The following is an 11,524-nucleotide window of genomic DNA, read 5'->3' as shown; positions in this document are numbered from 1 at the left end:
GCTCTGGTAAATATACCACAGGTTATGGGCCAAGATAGATGCTAAGAAGCTACACAGAGTTTTGTGTGAGATGAACACTAATGTGGGATTTCACAATGGATGACAAGCTGTTTATTGACCGTCTGAGCGGACCAGAGAACTGGGCAACTGGAAGTTTCAGATGGAGCACTTGCTAAAAGCTAAAGGACTATGGGGTATGCTCAGTGCCGTCTGGGAGAAATGCGAGGCCCTGTGTGAGATTTAAATGTGCCCCCCCCCCCCCCCTTATAATATAATAATTATTATTATAATTTTTCTTTTATTAATACATTTTTTATTTTTATTTTGCATACAGTCAACGTATTCTTAAATAATAGCACTGCCCGAGGCTGGGCATACAGTCAATATATTCTTAAATAATAGCGCTGCCCGAGGCTGGGCATATAATACAGTCAACGTATTCTTAAATAATAGCGCTGCCCGAGGCTGGGCATATAATACAGTCAACGTATTCTTAAATAATAGCGCTGCCCGAGGCTGGGCATACAGTCAACATATTCTTAAATAATAGCGCTGCCCAAGGCTGGGCATACAGTCAACATATTCTTAAATAATAGCGCTGCCCGAGGCTGGGCATATGATACAGTCAACGTATTCTTAAATAATAGCGCTGCCTTCCACCGCACAGAGAAATAAAGCAGATGGTGGCATGGCATTTCCAGATTTTTTCCTATATTTTAAGGCGTACTCATTAAGTCCATTGACAACATGGTTTGACTCCCAAGCATTAGCATCTTGGAGAAAAATAGAAGAAAACATAGTAGCCCCACATAGACTGAAGGACATAGCATACACTAAACTACCAATCAAGCACTGTGAACGAAAATTTGGCCCCATAATTACTCATGCGATCCGGATATGGCGTGAATCACAAAAAAAAAATCCTAACCCACAAGAATGGCACAATCATACTCCCTTATTCAATAACAATGCTCTCTTAATTGGAAAACGACCTATAAGATTCCCTATATGGGAAGAGCAAGGCATACACTCATTAGGGGATGTTTTTAACAAACAGGGTTTTTGTAGTGATAAAGAAATACGCAAAAAATTTAATCTCACCAAGTCCACATGGCTTTTTCACAAACAGTTAGAGCTATGTTTGAAGTCTCACGGTGTTCCATTAGACAGACCAATTGAACACCACAGATACCACAAATTCTTCTACTCAAGAGAGACATCGAGAGGTTTTGTTTCAGAATTTTATCATCAATTACTAACGTCCTCGTATGAAACCCTCCAACTTGACTCTGTCTGGAGGAGGGATATACCAGACCTGGAAAATGACTTTGATTGGCAAGGAGCCTGGGCAAATGTCCGACTTACATCAAGGAACCCGGATCATCAACAAATCAATCTTAACTATATTCACAGGACATACTTGACTCCTATAAGACTGTGCCGAATGGGGCTCAAACAAGATTCCAAATGCACCCAATGTACAAATGGGGACGAAGGGACATTTATGCACATGTATTGGGACTGCTCACCAGTTAAGGCATTCTGGAAAGATGTGACCCAACAAATATCAAAACTCGTATCTTGGAATATACCTGTACACCCCTCGGTATTGCTGTTGAATGATGTTTTTGAGTTTGCAGTGAATCCACAGCTAAAGAGATTGGTTTTATCGGGTATCACAGTAGCCAAAAAGCTGATCGCATCACGCTGGTTTCAACCGGAAAAAATGTGCCGTAAAGTTTGGTTTCTTACATATCTCGATGTAATTTACCATGAAATATCTACAGCAAGAATTCTGGGTCTCAATGAATCCAAAATGTCAATGTGGTTAGAAGTGGTGGAGAGAATAAAAGCTAGCTTATAATGGTAGTGTCTGGTTAGGTGCGAGGGATAGTGGAGGTACTTCTCAAGGTGGGGTCCGGGAGGGGGGGGTTCGAGCTGAGCATATGTATGTAGGTTTTTTTTTTAGATAACAGGTATTATGGGTATATCTTATATAAAACAACGAACCAAAAGGTGATCACATTGGATGTGCCCTGACAATTAATGCTTGTATATCTTATCGTGTGTTGTCATGTTTGTTTATATGTTTGTTTAAAAAAGAATAAAAAAATAAAATACAAAAAAATAATAATAGCGCTGCCCGAGGCTTAGTGGCAATGCACCTGTACAGTCGTACACCTGGCAGTAACAGGGAAAATGCATAAAACACCCCTGGAACCTGATAAACAAGCTTAAAGCCAGGTAAATCTTTCAAGCACGACATGCAGATTTGCAGTTTTGCCTTATTTGAATCGAACTCTATAAGCTTAGTACACACATCACAAACTGCACGAGCACAGTGTGAGCAGACCCTTGCATGATGCAACACACCGAGTGAGAGAGAGAGCGCGAGAGAGAGAGAGAGAGAGAGCAAGAGAGAGAGAGAGAACGAGAGAGAGAGAGTAAGAGAGAGAGAGAGAGAGAGAGAGAGAGAGAGAGAGAGAGAGAGAGAGAGAGCAAGAGAGAGAGCATGAGAGAGACAGAGAGAGAGAGCAAGAGAGAGAGAGAGAAAGAGAGAGAGAGACAGAGTGAGAGAGAGAGAGAGAGAGAGAGAGAGAGAGAGAGAGAGAGAGAGAGAGAGAGAGAGAGAGAGAGATCCACAGCGGGAACAGAATAGATTGCATTAAAAACTCACCAAACGTCCAAGAGGAAGGAGACAACCGTGGAGATGATAAAGTTCACCAGTCCATATTGTCCCCCCCATTGGGATGAACTTGGGAGTCTGTTCCTAGTTTATCTGCCACACGTTAGCACTCGATAATGTAGCTAATGCTAGTTAGCTGTCCCTGCCTTTAGCTAAGCCGACATGGCTAGCCTGACTGAACTTTCTAACACGCAACAACTTTCATCTTCAGTCCATCTGCCGAACGTCCTCTTCGTCTTGGCATAACCTAATCACTATAGGCCTACTTGGTATTGATAAGCAATTTTTTTGGTGATAAGGTCTTTCATTTTGAATCTGGTGGAGAGCATACTTTTCACCTGCTCCAGGTTTCTAGTGTTGTCCGCTGCGATGATCAAATCATCCACCCAAATTACAATTATCACTTTTCCTGACTCTTTTGACTCCCTTGAGTAAACACAGGGGTCTACTGGGTTCTGTAGGAAGTGATCTTCAATGAGACATGTGTAGCAGCCTGAATATTCTACAAAGTATTCAGAAATGCTAACTAACTGTTACTTTCCCTGTGTGTATAACGTGTGATTAACAGTGTTCCTTGGGATATCTTAACAGTGTTCCTTTGGATAGCTCGCCCAGTCTAACGACGAGGTGAGGTTCTACTCTTCTCCGGCTGCAGTATGGATTACTAACAATAACATTGAGCCCTTTTTCCCTTTCTGGAGCGGTCCTTGAGTGGGACCAGTGGAGGTTGCCAGCAGGGGGCGGAGTGGCAGTGGTGGCAGGTGGAGCGGTGGAGAGAGGAAAGCAACGAGGAAGAGGGAGTTACCTGGGAGCGAGAGTACCAGGAAGCTCTCTTCGGCATTGGACTTGGCCGTGAACAGTCGCAGTCACAGCGGGCGTGTGCTTTGGAATAGCCCCGTTGAAGAAGTTATGAAGGAGAGCCCCGTTGGAACGAGCAGCGGGTGATGAGAAGTACTTGCTAGTGACGGGTTATCCTAGAAGTATCAGCGATAGTGTGTGAGTAAGAGATACAGAACCGAAGGACTAACGTCTAGAGTTAACGAGACTAACGTCTAACATTAGCGGGTTATAGTAGTTAAGTTACTGTGTGCGGTGTATTAGTATGCTGCTAGCGGCTCCGTCTGACTTGAGTAGACTACCGGGCGTGCGGCGCTGAAGAACCGGTGGTATAGCCAGCCATGTTGCGTTAGTAGTACAACCGATATAGCAGGAGGGTGCATCCCGACCCGAAGCTTAGCTGTGTTTAGGGTAGCAACAGTATTAGCTCGCGCGACAGCAGCAAGCTAGCAACAGCCAGCGGTGGACGTCTCCCAGACGGTACAGAGGACGCCTCTTCCCACCAGCAGAGGACGCCATCCAGCATGCTCCTCCAGCTAACCACTGCCTATGCTGTTCGCCCAGCCTGCTGGCTGTGCTCGACGCCATCTTGTCACCTGGACGAGTGGTGACAAGGGTGGGTCCGCCATCTTGGCTAAGTACTAACGGTACCACGTGTATCAACAGCAACGTCCATTCAAGTGAACGCTAACAACCAGTGTCTAAGGGGTACCCCGAACAATTTAAGCCGGCTTAGGTTAGGTTTTCTTTTGGTAACGTGGGCCCACATTTACTTGGTTTTATTTTGTTATTTGATTATTTAGTTATTTGAATTCCCAATGTTTCTCTACTTTATGCCTTTGAGCACGCAGTGCCTATGGTGGGAAGAGCTTCCCCTACATTATAACAGTGAGAGCACCCGGTGCCAATTATGAATAAATGACAGTGTTAATTGTAATGGATAACATGCCCAGGCTTCAGTAAAAGTAGACCTGATTGGGATCATTGTCTGTGTGTCTGTTTCTTCCATTTTCCATTTGCTATTCTAACCCCTGGGTAAATATTGTGACTGCATAATTATTTAACCCTTACACCCCATTCACAGAATAGCATTTGAAGGGTCTATACAGGTGGTCAAGGAAGGGTACTGCTTAAAGGGAAGCCCAATAATACTATTGAACTGACAGTCACTGGGTGTGGGAGGGCTGTCGGAGGTACTGGGGGAAGTGAGGGTGTGTGGGGATCTACTGCTGACCGCCTTGGAAGGCGAGGGAGACCAGAGTACCAGTCCCCAGGTTAGTAAATCCTGGGCCCCATCCACTCCAGCTGCAAGCCCTCCAGAACGACGTTCCGGGCCAAAGACGGGGGTACATATAGGTCCAATACTATAGTATCCTACTACCCAGTGTCTGTGTACTACTACTCCCACAAGCAGGGATAATCCACCCTTCTACACATGTATGAAGCATCTCATTCCAATTTCACCCAGACTGTTTCAGGCCGTAAATCTACACACTAGCTTCTCTCCTTTCTTCTCGTAACCTTCAGATTGTTCCATATATATCTCCCTATCTATGGGTGCGTGCAGGTAGGCTGGTGTAAAATCAAACTGTCCTCAGCTGCTTTCTGCATCACTACCCTTACACTGGTCAGATTGGCTGTAGGGGAGAATGTTTCACCGTAGTCTATCCCCTCCCTCTGACTGTAACCTTTAGCTACAAACCTGGTTTTGTACTTGTCGTGGCCTTCAATACCCTCTTTGATTGAGTACACCCATTTTCCTCCCACTGTCTGTCTGCCCTCTGGTAACTTGGTTAGAGTAAAGGTGTGGTTGTCGTCTAGGGACCTCATCTTATCATCCATTGCTCTCTCCCATTTTCTTGATTCAGGGGACACCTGACACCATCTTTAAATGTCTGAGGTACTCCACTCACTACTCTGTAGCAGTAATCAATGCTGGTAAGTGTACTGTCATCCTAGTCACTTTCTCTCTGGGCATAGTCTTTCAGATACTTTGGGGGTTTGTGTTCCCGTGAGGGATACCTCCCACTGCATGAGGCACGTGACGTCACCCTCGGGTGCTCCTCGTCATCATCCTCTGGGGGTTGCTGACTGTCTGTCTGCACGACTGTGCTCAGTACACTAGGCTGAGGTGTCTCTCTTTCTTCACACCTTACTCTGGAGTCCAGCTCTGGCTCCTCTGTCTGTGTCTCGTTATCACATGTTGTCTTTGTGACAAATTTGACTAGCCTGTGTTTTTGCACTTTCCCCTGCCGACATAGTGTTCTCTCAACACTTTCAGGCTCTCTCTGCCTTTGTCCTTAGTGTCGCGGAATATCATCCCCAAGCTTGTGTCGTCTAGCAGTGGTGCTAACTTGCAGTATGCGTCTGCATTTTGCTTGGTGTCCAGGGCTTGCGTGGCCGCTGTTACTTCTCCCGTGGGGGCCATCAAGATGGTTTTCTTCAGCCCCACTCCGTGCATACAGCACAACATTCGCTCTTCCCAGAGCTCATAGTCCTCTGCCCTTCCGTTGAACGAGGGCCATTTGCTCCTTCCTTTGGTCGCCATCCTCTTTTGATGGTAGGCGTAGCTTTAGCTCCCGTTAGCCTAGCCTTAGCCACGCGGTGCTCCCAGTGCTAAACTGGCCTATACTTCAGCTAAACTTGCTACCCTTATTATTTCGCCCCTGCGTGATCTGGGCCCATAACCTGAGTCACCTATGGAGCGACAATAATTTGGCCATGACGACAAGGTTTCTCTCTTTAGCCTTTGGCGTGGTTTATTATTCACATTGCACACATCAGTACACGAGACCTTCTCCTTGTGAGAGGCGACGGAGGAAGAGACAGAGGGGGAGGTAACATCTCCTTTTATACCTCTTACCTGGCGTCAGCTTCAATAGCTACGCCTATAGCGCCCTCTTGTGGAAACAGTTAAGCAGTTACATGCAATCATACATAACACATAACTTCAACAGATTGATTGAAAACTTTATTAACAGATTTCAGAATGAGTACAATACAGTACGGCTCAATACACACAATTGTTAAGGGGATGCAGACCAGAGAAAGACTTTCGTCTTGTTTACATCAGGGTCCCCCATTTTCAATTCATAATGACATTTATGACATACACGACAACATACAGATATATATCATGACATTTATGACATACATCTACATGACATAGATATACAGTACTGTTACATTTGTGACATACAAGATTATGCAAATATACAGTACTGTTAAATAGAGATCCTAACAGAAAATATATACATATGGGGAGGAAACTGTACATTATTTTCGGAGGGGGTGGGTGGGTGGGAGGGTTTTTTTAGACATTTACAGGGGCCAGGTGCTCTTTGTCTTTCTTTGAGAGCGGTTTTGAAGGTGGGATTAATTTTTTTTTACGGCTGTGGGTAGGGCGTTCCACATTGATGTGGCATAATTGCGAAACGTGTTTAGTACCTTGTTTGAGCCGAATCTGGGTTGAACATGAAAGCAGTGAGGTAAGTTTGTCTTCTTGAAGTTGTTCTGACTGAATCTGCAGTGCACCCGGCTTCTCAGTCTGTCGTTGTTGCACTTCCAAATTGCAATCAGCGCTGGAGTTGTCAAGGGTTGCTTCTTGAACCTACAATGGTTGTCAATCATTTCGACATCAGCTGTGACCGGTTCAGAAGAACCCACATTGAACTTGAGAGGTTATGTATCCTTTATTCCTTCCGCGCCGGCAAATTATAGTCCCCTGTGTAACTACTGTAACCAGAGTGCTACGGACTGGTTTAAATTGGCATCAGCTTGCGCCAATATGGGCAGGGGCACAATGGGGGCACATACATTTAGTCATTTAGCTGACGCTTTTATCCAAAGCGACAAGTCATCAGGAAGGGCACAACTCTATCAGCTGAGTAACAATGTTCATCAAAGTGTTGAGTGCTACAGTGTAGGTTAGTATATTAGGATAAGTGCATGATGACAGTAAGGTTAGTTAGGGTTATATGTTTTTTTTAAATTAAAATAATTCTGGGGTGACACCTCAGGGGAACCTGAGATTTCAGGCGGGGCACGTGCCCCTGGTGCCCCAGTGGTAAAATCGCCACTGCCTAGAGAGACTGGTCATTTTAATAAAAAATAAATGGCAGTTTAGGGGGCAACTGCATAGTCCGCATATGGCAAGAAACGGCTCTGCACTCACATCCTCATCCTCCTGGACCTCTCAGCTGCTTTCGACACCATCTCACACTCAATCCTCCTAGACCGCCTGGAAAGTGTCCTTGGCATCACTGGTACCCCCCTGTCCTGGTTCACATCCTACCTTACCAACAGGTGGCAGTATGTTTCCCTCTGGGGGTCCAGGTCAGCTCCAGCACTTGTTAAACAGGGTGTTCCCCAGGGTTCGGTGCTAGGTCCGCTCCTTTTTATGATCTACCTCCTCCCACTCTGTGATATCATAAGGAAACATGGCCTCCACTTCCACTCTTACGCAGACGACATGCAGCTTTACCTCCACACCAAACCCTCAGCTCCCCTTCCTCCCCCCTCCCTCACTTCCTGCATCCAGGACATAAAAACATGGATGACCACCAACTTCCTTCAATTCAACAGCAAGAAGACCGAATTAATAGTTGTAGCCTCCCCAGCCCTCCTCCAAAACCACCTTGTTCTCTCCGTGGATGGCTACTCCATCTGCCCCTCCACGGAGGTAAGGAACCTGGGCGTAATACTGGACTCAACCCTCTCATTTCACCCTCACGTCAAGTCTCTCACCAGATCCGCCTTCTTCCACCTCAGAACCATTTCCCGCCTCCGCCCCTCACTCTCCGACACCTCAGCGGAAACACTCATTCACGCCTTCATCACTTCCCGCCTCGACTACTGTAACGGAATCCTTCTTGGTGCTTCCAAGAAGGTTCTGGATCGCTTACAGTATGTCCAAAACTCTGCTGCGAGGGTCCTCACGCGCACCAAACCCTGGCAGCACATCACCCCCACCCTGCAAAAACTCCACTGGCTCCCCATCAACTACCGAATCCCCTACAAAATCCTCCTCCTCACCTATAAATCCCTGCACGGGTTGGCCACTTCCTACCTGACCAACCTACTCCACCCCTACACTCCAGCACGAGGCCTCCACTCCTCCAACTCCGACCTCCTCACCATCCCCCGCACCAGGCGTTCCACACTGGGAGACCGAGCTTTCGCTGTAGCTGCCCCCAGGCTGTGGAACTCCCTCTCCCCCTCTATCTGAGGCTCTGACACCATCAACCTCTTCAAAACCAACCTAAAAACCCACCTGTTCACACTTGCCTTCACGCAACACGGCCCCGCTCCCAAGTAGCCCACCCCCGACTCTTTTCTTTTAAGCCACAGATCCTGTTGTTTTGTTGTTTGTTTGTTTTGTTTTGTTTTTTGTTTGTTAATTTCAACCACTTCATCCAATTGGACAGCACCTTGCTTCCTTTTTTTTTTTATCCCGTTGTTACTACACATATATTCATAATTTAAATTTTTCCACTCTTTCCTTGTACAGTGTCCTTGAGTCTGAGAAAGGCGCTTCTCTCTTAAAATCCAATCTATTATTATTATTACTACTACTGTTCACTATTATTACTACTTGCACTTTGTTCTTTTATTATTACTACCTATCCTACCTGTACCTTCCCCCTCCCCCATGCTGCTATGACTGAACTTCCACAAGGGGCTTAATAAGGGAACACGTGACTTGATTGTTTTTAAATATAAAGTTATTATCTACTGTAATTGCACCTCCAGAGTGGTCTCTTTAGTGCGTAGGTGGGCCTGCTGGTCCTTCTCCAGCCTGTCTGTGTATTACTGGAACATACAGCAAGGCATTGGGAAACATTTACTGTACTCTCAATAGTTATTGTAGCCATTTCCAGGTTGGTTCCTGTTTGAAGAGGCAGTTATTTGATCGTTTTCTTCTGTGGTAGGGTTTGGCTCTAGTTTCTCCAGTACACATGCACACACTCACTTTAAACAAACACTCAACATTACATCATATTTATTAAAGAGATTTGCACTACATACCATACCTCATTTTGCATTTTTAAAAGGTTTTTGTACCTCATTGTCTGCATCCTTACTTCATTGTACTTATGTTGTACTTTAGTTTGTATATTGTATAGTGTTGGGACTTATTCCTCTTTTACTTACCTTTTTTTACTGTATGAAGCACATTCTCAGGGGCTCATACAGAACCAAGCATTTCACGGTAATTTATGTGACAAATAAAGGCAAACTTGAATTTGAAACTTGAACTAAGGTGGTAGAAGCTAGCTCCTGGGAAACTGTCGACCTGTATTTGTGGGTCGTGAAAATTGGGGAATGTGTTCCTAAATTAGAGTCACGCATCACTGTGATTGGTGTCAACATCTTGATCCCAATGGTGTCTTTTCCTCTCCGTTCTGGGGTGTCTTTTAGGAGGGCACTCAGATTGGGGTTCACTCTGATTAGAAGGGACTCAGATTGGGGTTCACTCTGATTAGGGTAACGGCGAACCCGTTTTCAGGATAGTTGAAGGACGGAAGCTGAGATATTTAACCCGATATGAACACTGTAATACCTGAGGTGGAACATGTTTGTTACAACTTCTTAAACATCTGACATTAACCATCAAAGACCAATCCGACACGTGCGGCGACAGACAGTGACTATTTTTTCACCTGGCAGCGAGGACTCTCATTGGTGAAGTGTAACGCATGGGAGGGCACGCTGCCTTCATCAAGTCCTGCCTCCGCTGAGCAGGCGCCCAGACCTGACCTGGGCGCAACGCCAGATTCCCACCCATGACTTGCCCTCCCGCTAACCCAGCCAAACAGGTTAGTATAGCGATCAGCCCAAGCCTCAAACAATGCTGACTCCGGGAGTCCAGACCGCAGCCTCTTGCATTGGTGACGAGCGCAATCTCCGCTACGCCACCTGCCCGCCCTCCAAAACCGTTTTTCACCTTTAATCAAGACTCGACTGATTCCCACTAGCATTGCTGACAAAATGCTAACAACATCCATTTACAATATCTCTAAATAAATAATCAAATAAATAAAATGAAACTTTAAGTGTATGGATCGCACACCACAACATAGCCCGGTCCAGTGCAGGTCACAGTAGTGTTAGAGAAGTATTCAGTAATATCAACATTAGAATAACTAATTTAAATCCCATTTCCTGTGAGTCATTGTTGTTGTTCTAAAGAGCTGGTGCATAAACATGGTGTCTTCCTGGATTCATGCGAGGAAACTATAAAAGAAGGAAGGGTCGTCACGTCAGAACACTAGCGTTCTATACCAAAGAAACTATATAAGAAGGAAGGGTCATCATGTCAGAATACCAGCGTTCTATACCAAGGAAACTATAAGGAAGGGTAATCACGTCAGAATACCAGCATTCTATAACAAGGAAACTATAAAAGAAGAAAGGGTCATCACGTTAAAAAATATACCGGCTATCAGAGGAATATACATTAACCAATATATCAAACGTTCTCTAGTTAAGAAATTGCAAATGATTCTGACATCTGAGATAATAACCTGTTTAAATGACAGGATATAAACGAGATGGCTGATCCCACTCAACTCAATGTTGGCCGAACTGAACGTTTACTAATGTGCGTTCACGCGCTACACAGTGACATGATGACCCTTCCTTATTTTATAGTTTCCTTGGATTCATGGTACAGAGCGATGACGTCACATGGTTGCCATGGTTCCAGGGGAATTGTGACCAATCCTTTAAGTTTATACCATAGATTTCACCAGAGGCTGAACTATAGATGGTTCAGTCAAACAGTTGAGTAGCCAATGTAATGTACTGTTTGCAAAGTTTTTTTAAAGGTGTTATAGATGATAAAACAAAATAATAATAATAAAATAAAACATCCAGAGGTTTTAGAAAGGTGTGGAATAAAAGTATTGCTTATCCCCCCCAAAGGTTTTTGAATAATAAATGTTTCATTAAAAAAAATGTGGCGCGTCCAAAATTAATGTTGTCGTTTACATGTTGCGT

This window comes from Notolepis coatsorum, assembly GCF_963971535.1.
Source record: "Notolepis coatsorum genome assembly, chromosome: 13".
NCBI lineage: Eukaryota > Metazoa > Chordata > Actinopteri > Aulopiformes > Paralepididae > Notolepis > Notolepis coatsorum.
This window is presented reverse-complemented; position numbering follows the sequence as displayed.